The 16,943-nt window shown below is 43.2% G+C and overlaps 1 pseudogene; it reads left to right on the top strand.

Moving 5' to 3' along the window:
• Window positions 1–12,616: 12,616 nt before the first annotated feature.
• Window positions 12,617–12,799, top strand: LOC126268490 (U2 spliceosomal RNA; annotated as a pseudogene).
• Window positions 12,800–16,943: the final 4,144 nt, after the last annotated feature.

Genomic DNA, 16,943 nt, shown 5'->3' with positions numbered 1-16,943 from the left:
AAGAAACTTGCACAGGATAGAGTAGCATGGAGAGCTGCATCAAACCAGTCTCAGGACTGAAAACCACAACAACAACATGTGTAGTGTTACGGAAGGACGGACTAAAATCGCAACGCAGCTTCAAAACTGACGATACCATACAACTGGTGTTATTCTGATGCGAAAAAATTTCGCAATACCACTCGCAACTAGTGACAGACATACACAAACTTCACCCTTCATCTACAAGCTGGCGTGGAAAAGGCAGGAGTGTAGGGTTCTATCTTTATTCTTTTTTGCTGAAAATATGTTCAACTAATGAGATGCTGGTGATGGACAGACAGGAGTTTAAAAAGTACATTTCCTGTTAGCATCTAGCTGAGGACCCTGTATATCATTGTTTGGCGTCAGAGTTGGCTACAGATGCCAGCTCAAAAACAACCCTGCAGGTCAGGTAATCAAAGCCAGTACACAGTACCACAACTGATGGGAAAAAACTGTACTTCTAATTACATTTCAGATTTGTCATGAAAAAATTAGCACTCATAATGAGTGGGTCATAATGTAAAACATGCACTGCAGAAAATCATCATCCTAAAAGACTGCTGAGGAGGCGGTACCCGAGTGTGCATTCTCCACTACCGCGTCCACAAACTGCTGCAAATCGAGGCCCTCTTACCTCCACCCATGCCTCCCCTCCCTCCCTCCCGCCATCCATCCACCTATGGGGAGGACACAGGCTTTCCAAAATGGCCAGCTGCTCTGCCATGCTTTCTGCTCTACCGCCCTTCCACCTTGAGGCGACGCTCCTTCGCTAATACAATAGCATCTATAGTCAACTAAACAATAGGAGATAAAAGTGCGGCCAATCCAAGTGTAACTTGTTCATCTGAAATATAGCGACACAGTCCCCACACGCAACCTCCCTGGTCAGGTAGCGACCACTCACAGGTTAGGCACGCTCCCAACACCTCCAATAGCTCTATCATTCTGCGATGGAGAACACTTCTGTTTAAAGTCAACATAACTCTTCTTGCAACGTGTTAAACGCATTTTTTCGAAAGACTGGATCCCTCTGGAACAACACTCCAGATCGCTTTTTCAGATGGTTAGCTGCTCCGCTGCTAGCTTTTTCTGTGGACCACTGCCACCCCCTTGCGGTCACTGGTTTCACCAGGCCTTCCGCTGTCCTCCGTGGTCGCTCACGATATGCGGTCTGCCTTGAGGCGACGAAAAAAACAGGGAAATTTAACAGCACCCCACGGTTATGTCTGGCCACCATCCATAGTAGACTTGCCCTCCGTACCAATTGTTAGGCCGTGTAGAACCATTGTATTTGACGTCAGTGCATCTCCTAAAATCAAGCATCTAGTAAAGAAGAGAAACACAACTGTGATAATAATAAATGTCCTCTTTCCACGAAAATAGCGGCTGCTCACTTTCTTTTAGTTTTATGAGCAAAATCAGTATAGTTTTTCCGTTCAACTTCTAACAATACCACCACTTGCAAAGTAGGTTAGAAATCAGATTAATAATGTTGCTCACGTAGCATATGTTCGCTTTATCGGGCAACAACAAAGTTATTGACTGTGGATGGTATCGTCAGAATGGAAATAATGAAGTTACTGTAAAAAGGTCATTAATTTTTGCACTTATCTTGAGTGGATTCCCAAGTAGACTTCGTCCAAGTTGTTATGACTCATCTTGTTGATTCTATGGTGATTCCACTTTGACTACTAGAAGGTCCACATCTGTATTTTAGCAATATTTGAAGACCTAACAATGCGTTTTTCAGGAAGTTATTAATGATCAAACAGTCCCAGATCACAACAATGGTATGGTAGAAATAATTTTTTACTTGGTGTTCACGATCCACATTTTTATTAAACTTTCTGTAAATTCACATATACTTCTTCTTAATTGTCACATCATTAAGAAAACAGTTTTGTATCAATCTTCATATATTTAATTTGCACTTTAACCAAACACAATACTTGACTGTTCTTTCACAAAGCGAAATAACAACTTAACTTCTACAAAGTGAAACAAAGACTGCTCTTTGCGCATTCGCGCCAAAACGGTTACAAGTAAGCCAAAGACTATGACAGTCTCACAGAAATGAATGCACACAAGAACCATATCATTGTAATATATCGATACATCGTAGTACCTATGCATTAATAAAACCATATGTGAATATTGTCACAAAAATATGTCTGTTACTTCGCAGAAAAGTAGTACGATATCACTGGTATCGAGAACTGGGGTTGGAGTGCCGTAATGGTCACGTAAATAAAGAACCATTACAAACTGCGAGATACAATTTGCATCTCATTATTTTGCGACATCCAGTGAAATTTACCGACTCTAATTACAGATGTTCAGCAGAGACATGTCCACCCTATATAAAATCAGAAAAAAGCCTGGATTAGTTTGCTGCAATAGCTATCAATCACTGCAGAATTTCGAAACCGTCATAGGAGTATAGAAAAAGCGAGAATTTAAACTCTGGAGAAAAAACGTCTATATTAAGCAATTTGTTTCAGCTTTTTGGACAAATTACACGACCTGAGAGCATCTGTCCCCCTCAGTGGCTGTAAATAAACTGTCATTCATGTATGTTACAAACAATTCAGACACATTAAATAACATTAGAAAATAAAATCTTTCATGTCATTGGCTCATATGTCAGGAAAATAACAATAATTTTACGTTCGACGGCAACAAGCTACAGTTCAAGAGGACGCACCTGTGGTCTACTTTTATCAGTGCGATGCTGTACCATACTAGCGTTTACAAAACAAATCGTGAGAGTCTGATTCGCACTGTGTAGGCGGGAGATTGAAATCTAACTAAAAGATAATGACGCAACGAACAAGAAGGAATGAAATGCCTGTCAAGAATCGTTCCATGGTGCCCTAGCCATCTCTTACACCCACCCGGCGGCACGTCATTGTTACCAGATTGGTAGGCTAAGTAATTAAATCGATCATGAGAGTCACTTTGCATAGCGACTACTTTTTTCCAGGAATGGGATTACACTCGCCATATAGGTCAAATGGGAATCCATGCAGGGATCACGATGTTCTTTTCAAGGAACATTATTGAGAAACGACGTTTGAAAAAAAAAATGGTTCAAATGGCTCTGAGCACTATGGGACATAACATCTTAGGTCATAAGTCCCCTAGAACTTAGAACTACTTAAACCTAACTAACCTAAGGACATCACACACATCAATGCCCGAGGCAGGATTCGAACCTGCGACCGTAGCAGTCCCGCGGCTCCGGACTGCAGCGCCAGAACCCCACGGCCACCGCGGCCGGCCGACATTTGAAGCTGACCACAAAGGGATTATACAGCCCACTACATACATTTCGCGTAAGGACAGCACTATTAAAAAGACGATCCTGACAACTACGTTACCATCAACCTCAATAAAAAGTGGTCTTGACTCTACAGGCACACACATGTCGTTGCTAGCGTTTCTGGTAGGAATGCGGTCTGTGATTTGGAATCAAGTCTGTCCATTCAACCACATACTAACGTTCGATCCTGTAGAGACGTCTTTTAATAATTGCAGGTACTGGGGAATCATATTCATGCCGCTTTTATATCTTGATATGAGTCACCTTTTTCGAACCTATCTGCTAAGGATTCCATACAGCAAAAACTCCATTGCGGCTTTTTCGACAGTCCTTCTGCACCATATAACTGCTCCTCAATCTCTGTCTCAACCTCGTTGCATCTTCGTCATGTGATCGTCCCAATTTAAGTCGGACCTGAACGGAAGTTTCTGTGCACTATATCTAAAGACCTTCTACATCCTAGGGCGAAACAGGATGAACTAATACTACAGGATGGCATTTTGACCCCTCGGTAAAAATGGGAACATGCTGTTATTGCTGTGCAAACCATGTACTGTATGTAAGACCAGCGCCAAATGAAGCTTTCCCCTGTAACACAAGGTAGTAGAAAAGATAGTACAATCAGTTTAGGTGGATTATCATGTTGGGGAAATTAGGAAGACTCCGATCGTATGGGGCATGGAGGAAGAATGAGGATTTTGTAACTGCATTGCAATACATCTCCAAACTACATACAGGTACTATAGTCCGAAAGAGATCTGCATCTTTCACGGTGCATTCATGTCATTCACCCATTCCCTCCCACCTCGGTATATTGTACTGTAGGGGGACCATATTCAACAGACTAGCAGTCACATGAGAGGATCCCTGTACTCTTCCATCATAAACACTTTAATAGGTTGTTTCTTTTCTTTTTGTTGTAACACATCTAATCAGTGTACACCGACATACACTTCATTTTTTCTAACATGACATAGAGGTCTGCGTCAGCTGCTGGTAAACCGGCAAAGTCATCGCAACATATGGAAAGAGATTGTGATATTGTAGAGCGCCTCCAACAGCTATTCGAAGGTGATGACCTGTACAGTTAATCTCAACTTACCCACCCACAGGGTAGTGGATGTCTCAGTGTTTCGCTTCTAAAAATGTTGTTCCTTAAAAAATGTGTGATTTCCTAAGGGACCAAAGTGCTGAGGTCATCGGTCCCTAGACTTACACACTACATAAACTAACTTATGCTAAGAACAATCTCACACACCAGTGCCCAAGGGAGGACTCGAACCTCCGGCGGGAGGGACCGCTCAATCCATGCACTGCGCCTGAAACCGTGTGGCTACTCCTTGCGGTCATTGTTTCTTCATTTTGCAGTCATATACATGACTACTGTTCTGGTGTTGACTATCGCTGGAATGTACTGTTCACAACAACAACAAAATAAAAATAAAGACATGCGAAGAGTATTGCACCATATGAAAATAGGATGAGCCTGCAGCATTGAGGAACGCTTCCAAAAAACTGTATGAATGTGACGAACTCTACATTTAATCCCATGCTCCACAGCGACAGTAGCAGTGTTCCATCAAGGATTTCTCATCTCAGTCGAGTGGTACCAGTCAATCATTATGAGGTAATCAACAGCTTTCCCAGTGGGCAGTCAGGATGGGAAAGACACTGTTGATATGGGACGATGTACTGTAATGCACACCGTAGTTGATTGTGAGATCAATTTTAGCAATTTTACCGCTTGTTCCATAATTTCAACGACAGTCAGTGACACAGTAGAATGGCTCTCAATTTCTACATCATTGCTAAATGACCCTCCACTACTTTCATGTACCATGTACAGCTTGATGACTGTGTAGTAAATCCAGTCGGCCATACACACCAAAGTATACCAGACAGCGTCGTATACCGGTGGAAAGAGGTTGTCTACATATTTCCAGCACATCCATCATACTGCAGAAAATGGTTCAAATGGCTCTGAGCACTATGCGACTTAACTTCTCAGGTCACCAGTCCCCTAGAACTTAGAACTAATTAATCCTAACTAACCTAAGGACATCACACACATCCATGCTCGAGGCAGGATTCAAACCTGCGACCGTTGCGGTGGCGCGGTTCCAAACTATAGTGCCTAGAACCGCATAGTGCAGAATTTACGGTTATGACTGGTCATCTTTCCCTATGTGGATGGGCTCCACAGAATATATATATATATATATATATATATATATATATATATATATATATATATATATATATATATATATATATATGGTGTGTGTGTGTGTTGGGCAGTTATAATATTATTATATAACGAAATACTTTTATTTCTTGCAGAAATTATCAACGATACCCAGTCCATCTACAGCAGCACATCAAGCTGTGTATAAGAAGGGAAGGACGATATTCTAGAAACTTAGCTAAGAGGAGGTACACCAGTTGATGATGAGTGAAGTTCTTGTATTTCAACAATACAGACACTAATGGTTTCCCATGCGAGTAGTAGAAACTATAATTCTTACTGACACCTGCATATTTCCACCGTTTTTTTTTCGGGACGGTTGCACATGACAGTTTTATGAATGGTATTTTGTTTTCTTTGTCTGCAGAAATATCGAAACTGTCTAGAAATAGGCTTGTGCCAACAACATAATGGTCGGACCCATCAGGAATGCATCCATCATACCCGAAAACATTACATGGGAACACATCAATGCAGTGTTCACTGGATATGGCCCAGCCAATGATGAGTTCGCCACTGTCATTTCATTCCAGCCCGGTCCATCGAAAAAGGGTTTGCCACGGTCTGAACATTCTCAGCATTGACCATCTGCACGGCGGCAGCCCTCACTTTGTCCTGGATGTAGCAGCAGCCCTCAGGAGTTATTGAGCATCATCTAGGTTCATGCCTATTTTCAATTACTAAATGATTGCAGATACTTTTGGGCAATCAATGACTTTGGCTTTTTCAGACATGAATACGGAAGAAAATCTAGGGATAGATGACTAAATGAAGTGAAATATTCCTATTGTAATGGGATACGACACGAAGAACGGTTGATGGAATTCTCTCTTGTTTCTTGGGTTTTACGTGAGATGAAAGTTAAATTCTTAGTTCATATGAAACAGCTTCGCAGACCAAAAATTCGCATGCATGTTAACGTCACCTGCTGTATGAAATGAAATGTCGTGTGACGAGGGCCTCCCGTCAGGTAGACCGTTCGACAGTTGCAAGTTCGATTTGACGCCACTTCGGCGACTTGCGCGTCGAACCTGCTGTATGAGAGATATCAAATGCTCTGGTGGCTGTGGACCGTTAGTTCGAACAGAGCTACCTGCTGTTAACGTCTGCAGCACATCCCAGACATGCTCTGTACATTTCAGGTCGCTGGTCACTCTATGCGACGGGTTTCACCAACTGCGAAAAATTCGCAACCTACTGTGTCTCTAATAAGTCCCATATGTGTTTGCCATTCTTCTTCTTTCTGCTTTCAAACACTGGCCGTATACCTTCGACCAGTAATAAAAACGTGCTGCCCCGCTCACCACTGCTGAATTTCGCTCTTTCCACTGTGTTCTTTTGATTGCACTGACTACCTACCAATACGATGGGGATGTTTCTAGAGACTGAAACAGAATAATTCATGAAGAACGAATTCGCACATTCATTCATAAGCCAATCTTCATGCAGACCACTCAGGAGACAAGCGTTTTGAGTCACCGCTGTCGGGCGTCTGGCGTAGAGGCAAACTGCTAAGCGCCTCCTACATAAAGGAGCCGCTGTTCATGAAGTAACCGTCAGTTGTGCAAACAATTGTCCACGGAGATAGTACACTAGTAAAAAACGTACTCCTATTTTGAAGAGCCTATGTCCTGTATCTGGGAGTCATAAGAAAAACCTCAAAAACAAATGCTGGCACATTCACCGCACCTGAGACTGCAGTCTGCATTCGATTAGTTTGAAGGTGTCGAAGGTTTCTCATTGCACCCACCAAAGAGACATTATGTGACTGACACTGTGGTATTTCCTTGCGTTTCAATTTAATGCTTTTTCCGTGTAGAGAGCTAGGAAGTGGCGATCGAAAACTATGTCCGGTCATCAACATTTAGTTAAAGAGTTTCGGCCAATGTTTCTCCGAATCATTCCTCTTTATCTCCTGCCTCCCTCAACAAACGTTGTGCTTTCTCTCTAATGGTGTCACTAACACTTTCAACTCTAGTCTTCCTTCGTTCATTCGTGTGATGTAGAAAACAATAATTCGCCATAAGGTTTTCACACTTTTGGCTTGTGGAGAAATCTCGACGTTCATTTACCGTGGTTGTTCTCCTTTCCCTACATCCACTTTCTTCTTTTAACGTTTGTGCAATAATCTGACCCACCCATTACTCACACGGTCGCGTTTAGCGCGTTAGCTCCGCGGAGGCAGGCTGGCGAAACACGGCGGCGGCCAGGGCGCTGTAAACCGAGCGGAGGTCCGCTTCGACGTCACGGCTAAATTGCCCGTGGACCGACGGCAGTAACAGAGCGAAACAGCCAGCCGCGGACGCTGTTACGTCAGGCTGCAACTCAGGGCGCATAAAATGTTACGGCGAGCTGCTTAACGTCGCATGTGCATGACATAATGTCCCTGTAGAATCGGGCAAACGAAATGATGGGCCGATGTGTTTAAATTACACAGTAAGTTAACTACCGCCAACATGAACGATCGACAACGTGTTCGTTTGTCGTTTTCAACCTCTGTGAATTTTTTTGTGTTGCATACCATTCTGAAATGTCGTTCATGCAGACCACTAAATTCTGCATCATCATTTCTATCTCAGTAAACAAGACGTAATAGAAGTAGAATTACAGATGACTTAGTTTAATATCACTAAACAAAGGTGTAATTACTGATGAAAGAGAACCATATGTATTTTTTATTGTTTTCTACCACATTTTCTAATTGCTTACTTCAAGACAGTGAATTAGGAGGGATCGTCAGGATATATGGAGCATAAGACAGAAGCTAAGGAAAGCAGTGTTGGCAGCATACTGAAGGAGGTGGATGCGAGGAGATGGTTTGCGCATATTGGCAGTTTATAAGATGGAATGGACAGGGGAGAGAACGCAGCCTGGGGGCACTTACACAGTGGGATGAAAGGTATGGGAACTGGTTTCATTAGCAATGCCATGAAATGAGTGAATGACGAGGAAGGATGCAATAAGGTGGACATAATTGATTGGACGTGCGTAATTGAGTTTGAAAAAGAGACTGGAATACCATAGGTGGTCAAGCAAGACAAAGATGGTTGACTTACAGTTGTTGGGACAGGAGATGAGTGAGGTTCAGGAGTTGATCATCAGCTGAGAAGGACGCACAGAAGCCACACTGGCTGACAGAAAGCACATTTCAGGAGATAATGGATTCAAACACTCAGGTGAGGCATATGGGGCAGGACGAGGAGGTATCCGTGCAGATGAGGTTCTCGCTTGAGGAAAAGTAGGATTTTGGAGGATTTCCACAGGTCAGTATAGTAGGCTGTGGAGAGGATAGTAGTACACAAGGTTGCAAGGGCTATTAAAAAGGATATAGGGCATTCTTTGAGTTGGCGATACAGTCATAACCAGGGGAATGTGATGTGTTTTCTCTGAAGTACTTGTTTTATGTCCTGTGCTGTGGTTGACGTGTTTAATTATGTTTCTGGTATGTTGTTCAAGTACTGGAAGCTGGGAGCCATGGATGGGACTGTGGAATCTGTGCGTTCATGGACAATAGGGAATTGGGAGTAATCAAAGTGAGGTTCATTAGGAACAGAGAATATGTTGAAGAGATAAGATGCAGAGTGTCTAGATTTGCTCAGGCCATCAAACACGGGAAGGTTGTTGTAGAGAATCAGGTTTTAAGGGATACGATTGGTGCTGGTAAGCCAGTGGAATGCTTTCTAGTACTTAGAAGAGCTAAATGCAAGGGTAGCATTGAGTTTGATACTTGTCTGGGACCGGTCCCAGCGTTTTTTGGCACTAAGTAGATTTCTAATGAGTCGTATTTGCCAGTGGCATATGAGCGTACATCAGTCACGAGTGTGGATAAAGGAGCGATATTTGAAAATGAATTCACTGAGAAGGAAAATGGCTCATTGGTGGAAGAGTGAGCAGAGATAATATCCGACAAGGTATGTTGTAGGAAGGCTGTGGCATGGGAGATGTCATGTGTTTGCTGGAAGGTTATGGGCTGGCATCCAATCTGGGTATGTATGAATTCCCAGTAGGCATTCCAGTTGACACAGAAATAGTTGTGGACAACTTTTGGATGCCGATTGGGATGGGGTGCCTGGGGAGGGATATGGTGTAGGAAATGGTGAGGAGGGCAGATAAGTGGTCGCTTCCAATTGTATGAAGGACTTCTGCAGTGCGCCATCCAAGGAGGTTAGGAGATAAAGTTAAAATCTTCCGTTTTGTTAGGCCATGTCATATTTTCCTCTAAAATAATTGATGTTTCGACCCATGTGCTGGGATCGTCTTCAGGATGTTTTGGTGTCCACTACTGCTAGGTTGGGAGTTGCTAGAAGACATTGTGGGTGCTATTGCTTTCTGGACTGGTTTGGTGTGGGATGGGGACAATGTCACAGTGAAGTGATTTGGAAAACAAGTGCCACTGCCAGAGTTCTGCAGGGTACCCGCTATTGATGTTGAGGACAGTGGCAATAATATATGTGGAAAACATGTGTTTGATGAGGTGAGGAAATCATAGGTGATGCGATTGTTAGGTCAGGTATAGATGAGAGCACAGGTAACAGTGTTTTAAAAAAGAGGCTAAGGATAAGGTGTTTGATGAGATTGTTGAGTAAGGGTTGTTGCTGAGTGGGGATGTTCCTGTGATGACTAACTGATATTCTAGCTCTGGCAAAGGGGAGAGGATTATCACTGTGGTGGAGGATATAGGGAGAGGTACAGATTGTGTGGTGTGTTTGTAGGAACATTTCATTAAGGATGAAGGTATCAGTGTTGTGTTGGACAGGGTATTCACAAAAAGATGGTTGTTGGTGGGTAGGGAGTGGATGTTGTGGTATAAGATGTGGTAATCTGTCGACCCATGGGAGGGGCTACGAGTCAGGTTGCAGAGGTTGGAGGTGAAGACATTTATATGAGGGTGTCAAGACAGTTGAAGACGAAATGGACCTGGTTGTGGGAGTATGTGTCTTGGGATTACTGAGCAGGCAACAACAGATATCTGCTGGAGGGTGTGGGGTGATTGGAAAGTGTGAATATTTTGGAGGACGATGGTAAGGAAATGGATGATGTCCTCAGCAATGGGGCAGTGGGGACTGGGCACAGGGAGTTGTAACATGGTGGAGTTTGAGAATAAGATCTGATGGATTTTATGAGGACCGAGTCTTTGCAGGGGATGATTTGAGTAATAAGAATGTGGGGTACACACTTTCTGATTTTGTGGGTGAGGAATTTTGCATTGAGGAAAGGAGGGTGATGGCGGGATAAGTGGAAAGTATGGACAGACAGGGAGAGGTTGCAGTGGAGGGAGTAGCTCCCATGTCATCAGTGGGGTCTGGGTTGGTTTGAGATTCTTTTGGTCATAGTGAAGGTTGTGATGTCTATGTTGAGTTTCTTCTGGGGTGTTTTGGTGACAATGGGATGGGGTGGGGTTGAGGAATTGGAGAGGGTGAGATATTGCACTGGACAGGTCCTTCCAATGGACTGGAGCTAGTGTGGCTACTGGTGGATGGTGTTGTGGTGTCTAGTGTGTCAACTATGGCATCACAAGATGTAACTCGTGCAGGTGCTGCAGGAGCAACATTGAATGTGGGAAGTTTTGGGAGTGGAGGATAGGCGAATGAAAAAATGGAGGGTAGGAAAAGTGTTGCAGCGAGGGGAGGTGACTGGAGGTGGGGTAGAAATTGTAGCGAGAGTGGGTTGGCATATAGTGGTGGGCCCAAGATAGCACTTCATGTAGTGATGGTTGGAGCAGAGGGAGATGTGGTATGAATGATGGAGGTGGATGGAGTGTAAATTCTGGGTCAAAGAAAGCAGGGGGCAATAGGTCAATGATGGTTACCAGCGAAGGAACGTCGTCCACTTGGTGGGACATGACGGCAGCGACATCCAGTGTTATGTGATGACAGCATGAGGATGACGGTGGCAGCGTCAGTGGCAACAGTGAAGATGAAGAAGGGGGCGGTGGCGGCGAGTAGACTGTGGTGAAGGCGGCGATAAAGACGAATAGGAGGGCATAAACAGATGGGGGAAGACGGCAGCTTCAGTGACGATGCAGTAATGGTTGTGCAGCAAGGCAGAAGGGGCGACAAGAAATCGATATAAGCAAATAGACGATGATGAACACTCAGAGGAGAAAGTCTGGACGGCACAGACAAAACTATAACGACGAACAGCGACAGATGAAGATCATAGGAAGTGGCTCCTACATCAACAAACGAACTAGTAGTAGAGACTGGTAGTTGTTTGCTGACAGATGTGTGTGCAGCTATAATGGTGGTGGTGGTAAGTTCCTATGGGATCAAACTGCTGAGGACATCGGTGGCTAGGCTTACACACTACTTAATCTTAAACTAACTTACGCTACGGACAACATGCCCGAGGGAAGACGGGGGAAGCCACACGAACTGTGGCAAGGCGTCTTAGACCACGCGGCTACCCCGCAGGGCGGCGGCTATTAGTCCCTACCCCTATATACAACAGCACTGCAGAATGAAACACACTTTTACCTACTTACGAGTCGCAAGGTGCATCCTAGACAAGAGAAACACGGGAAAATACAACGCACAATATTTTTTACGATTGTACTGCTCATTATCTTGCTTGAAACCGAAATCTCAAGACGAAAAAAATGACCAGTCATCTCCAGTCTAGTCCAGCTCCGAGTGTATTGTGTACTTGAAGATGGACCATCCACAACCCTTCTTTGTAACTGCCGGTCTTGACAGGCTGAAGTCGTACCTTCCAGTCGCCAGCCTCTCTTGACTACTCTTGCCGCTTGCGGTGGCACACTGCGAGGCAAGCAGGGGCGCCTTGGATGTATAGTTCATGCTTAAAATTCCATCGCGACGTAGACTCCCCAGTTTAAAACATCCACTTTATCCAATCTAAAACGGGAATGCTGTTTGGTCCATTAATTTCGAATTCCTCATACAAAATGTAGATTCTTCCATTTTATAGGAGTTAAGACAGAAGAAATCAGATGATGCAGGAGTTTTCACATAGTTAGAGTCTCATTATTTTCCGAAAATTCGGTACAACAGTATAACATAGGCTGTATTTCCTCGATGTATTCTCTCATCAGGTAGAAAAATCTGTTCCTATCAGCTTAATATCTGCCACATCCTCCATGAAGAACCTGGAATATTAGACACATTTTTGGATCGTGATAAAGTACTAAGAGGATCCTCTACCTCTATCACAGGATGCCTACTCACTTTCGAGCTATTAATCAAGTCAATTGTCTCATCACCTACAAAGACTCTTAAGGTAGCCAAAGAGAGAACAGAGAAGCTGTAAAGATGATATTAATACTACGTTTCTGTTTATAAATTCAGTAATATAGCTGATTTTAGTACGATGACATCTCTCCCTGAGTAGTTGGGAGACTGAAATCCTATTAAAAGGTCTAGCCATAACGTAAACAAGGCCTTATTACTAATCCGGCTCCCGAATCATATCCATCGTACTCACACACTCGCTTCCACCCATCCGGCGAAACATCATTGATAACAAATTGATTGAATAATTAATCAAATTGATCGTAAGAGTCCCTTCACATGGAGTAATGCTTTCCTGCAGTAATCGTGACGCCTCTGGGTGTTTCCAACACGCTGGGTAGCCACTTCCTGTTTTACCAAAATGGGTGGTAGCCGTCGTCAAATAGCTGTAGATATCCAACGCTAATTAATTTCTGTCTCTTGATTGCCATGTCATGATAGTTCAGGAGCAGTATACCAGAACTCTGACTGACTTACTTCCACAAATATTGCTGAGACCTGTCAGTCTATGGGGAGAGAAGGATCAGTCACTCTGCAACACCTTTGCCCCATCCCCACCACCACCACAGGGTCGCATGTGAAGAGCTTCTCAGCTGACACAGCGGCATCAAGATCCGCCTCTGCGTCACGGCTGTACTGTTCCTGGCCGACAAGCCATACAGCTGATAACAATGACAGACTTGCACTTAGATGTCACTGGGGTAAAAACCAGGATGTCGAACAACATGCATCCCTCAATTCCTCCTGCAAACCGTAACGTTCTGAGATATATTTTCGAATCATCCCAGAAAGTTTGGACCAGTGAACGACAGCAAAATATTTTTCTGCTGACAACACCATCCCAGACATATACGAGCCTGCAGACCTGGCTCTACCTCAGAACAGAGCCCTGTAGAAGCGTTCCCATTAGCTCCCGCTAAATTAGTGGGCAGATGCTTCGAGAACGCAATTGGGAATCACTGGAGGGAACGTGAAGGTCTTTTTGAGGGACAATATTGAGAATTGATACTTGAAGCTGACTGTAGAAGGATTCTACTGCCACCAAAATACATTTCGCGTAAGGACCACGAAGAGGCATATGGGCAGTCTCTTTCTCCGTAGCTCCATTTGCATGTGGAATAGGAAAGGAAATGACTAATACAGGTACTGGGTTTCCTCAACCACGCACTCTACAATGTGAGATGTGTACATCAACGTAGATGTGAATTTAATCTACTTATTAAGACGTCAGTTCATCCATTTACAGGCACACAACATTCACAGGAAATTGTTGCCTCTTATTTACCGAGAAAACAAAAGACGGAACATTTGCTGTTCATTGTCTCTCTGTAGAGATCTTCGTATTAGTCCGTATTTTTCTCATTTTTAAGTCACTTAGCGAGATGTATGTGAGAGATTGTTTGTCCTCAATACTTAGAAGAAACGATAGAGATCTCACCTCTCAACCCACCTTTCGTCAGAGTGTCGCTTGCCTGCCGTATTCTCACGAATCCTCCAATCTTCGATATGTAGCATTTGAAACCACCTGATTTCGACGAGTCAGTCACAGACCCCTGCTAATTCTCTCAAAATCCCATCACATTCCGACAGCATTGTTCCATTAGCTAGAATGTTGTCTAGTCCTCCACCGATTACTGACTAGGTGGAGAGCTATCACAGCGAAAAAAATAGCACCCTAACGTACAGGAGGAAATTCACAGCCATATAGAAGATACGTGGACTGTACATAGAAACTCAGAAGCATAACACCTACAATTCTTCGATGTGGAATGACTGTCTATAAATATCCACCTGTACATGTCCTAATTTCTTTTGTCGTATCCCTACGATTACTACGCTACAAATACGACAGTGTACTGGTGTCAGAGTCTTCGTTGACATTACAGACATACATACATGCAGCACAATGACTCTTTCTGTCCTCGTTATTTTTGTAATATCCAATGTAGTAAAGCTACAAACAATAAAAACTTCGCTGACGTCACCCAGTAGAGAAATCCATAAGATTTTAAAACGTCTCTCTATTCCGATATATCTAAAACAAATACCGCCTGCGAGTTGAAATCTTCCATATGAGGTGACCCTATTAAATATACACGTATTGGTCCATTTGGAAAGGTGGCCAGTGATCGAAGTCACTTCCACAGACCTGTGTAAAGTTTTTTCGCCTGTACTGTAGGAAGACTAAATCCCTTAGACTATCAGTGACAATAGAGGGTTCCTGTGTTCTTACTTCATAAGCTGTTTGATGTGACTACAGCTCTGTGCACTGCCATACATTTTGTTTTTCTACCATGGCTTTGACGTCTACGTCAGGTGTTAGAACGACATTAACACGTTCCGATCTATTGGCTCTCACAGAAAACTAGACTTCACATGCTGTATGGTAACGTGCTCCCACTACACACGGGGCGGTTGAAATAAAAAGGCAAAGGCAGCGTTTCTTATTGACAAAAATGTGGAAGACATCACAAGATATGGAAACTGGAACAGCTTGCCACACTGAAGGGCGTTTTCCGACAGCTGTACGAATGTGATGGTGTTTCGTTTTCGAAGAGACCAAGAGCAATAATTCCTCACATTGGTGGTGCATATTGCACCAGGTATGCGGTCACAGTTCCGGTGTTCTAGATGGTGGTAATCCTGACCTCGAAATCTTCAGAAATTGCGTCTTCCATTTTTATGGATTACAGTGCATAAGAACATGTGGAACAAGGAGATATTCTGCAGATCTTAAATCCATAGAGCACGCATAGTGTACACCATCAGTCGTCACTCTCACTGGTGGAGCAGTGCAATGATTTTTATACACCGAAGCGAGCATGTAATTACCCTCATTCCTTCACATTAGTGTCATCTTATCCCCAGTTTTACATATTTTCCATCAATTTTCGTAATTTTGCAAGGTTTTCCGTAATTTAAAAGCATTTCAATTACTCGAGTTCCAAACCACCATTCTCGAAGACTTGTTACGTAAATAGACCGTCTCATCATGTCGATCTCGTGATGCTACCAGCAAGTGATATTGGAGCATGGTTCTCAATTTCTATTACTTTGCGAGTGGTATATACATGCTGACATATGGCGAACCCTGTTACAATGCCAACATCACATGACACATGTACTGTATCTCAGAGTAGGAAGTAGCCATCAGCAGAGAGGAGGTGCAAAAACTGCCTTCCTTTGCCGAAACACTTCATAAATTCGGTAAGAAGTTATTACGATTGGTGGTCTTTCCCTTATTGCTGGGTCTTACAAAGTGTTCTTGCAATCGCAGGTTAAAAGTCGGAGAGTGAAAGATCTCACCAACACCTTTGATTACTACCACCCCAACAAACGAACCATATCCAAAGCAGCGCTCAACTCTCTATTACAAAACGAGCGGCCCCTTCATTGGACCTATCAGCCAAGGATACCGAGGAAAACACTAAAGGGTCTCTTTATGCATCTTGTAATTGTTCCTCTGTCTTTAACCAAATTTCCCTGCAACATTGTCTCCTATTTAATTTGGAATTGACCAGAAGTAGGAAGGCACTACACTTGTCAAATTTGACTTCTCTGAGGGAACAGAATGAGCTGAGTTCCAAGTAATCACTACACTTCGATACTTTGCTTTTAGAAAGAGCATAACACATTTTCCAAAGCTGCACAACCGACTGATGCTAGTAATATGAACTGGTATTCTTATTTCGATAACGTAAATGCCATTCTGCGACGACTGTTCTGTACCGATCATACTCATGTCAAGCATTCAATCACACTCGATATGTCTAGATACAAGCATGCTGAGGAGGTTAGCATTTCTTGTTGTTGTATAGCAGATACTAGCATGATGCAATTGAGAGTCTTGTGGTGATTTAACACAGGATTATGAAGAAGAACAAACGTGCGGTTTATGCATGGTAAAGCACCAGACGGAAGGAGTTTCAAACATTTTACGTAAATCACCTGTTTTATAAATTCTGTAGTATTGTTATAGCGTTTGGATTTAATACATAGAAGGTATTGGAAAGAGAAAAATGATCGTAGTACATAAATACACACTCCTCAGACTACAAAGTTCTGCACTTAAACATGTTATAATGTTAAATCAGTGAGGTTACCG

This window comes from Schistocerca gregaria, chromosome 4 (genome assembly GCF_023897955.1).
Source record: "Schistocerca gregaria isolate iqSchGreg1 chromosome 4, iqSchGreg1.2, whole genome shotgun sequence".
Classification (NCBI taxonomy): domain Eukaryota; kingdom Metazoa; phylum Arthropoda; class Insecta; order Orthoptera; family Acrididae; genus Schistocerca; species Schistocerca gregaria.
Note: the sequence above shows the minus strand (reverse complement) of the source record. Positions and strands in the feature narration are given on the sequence as shown.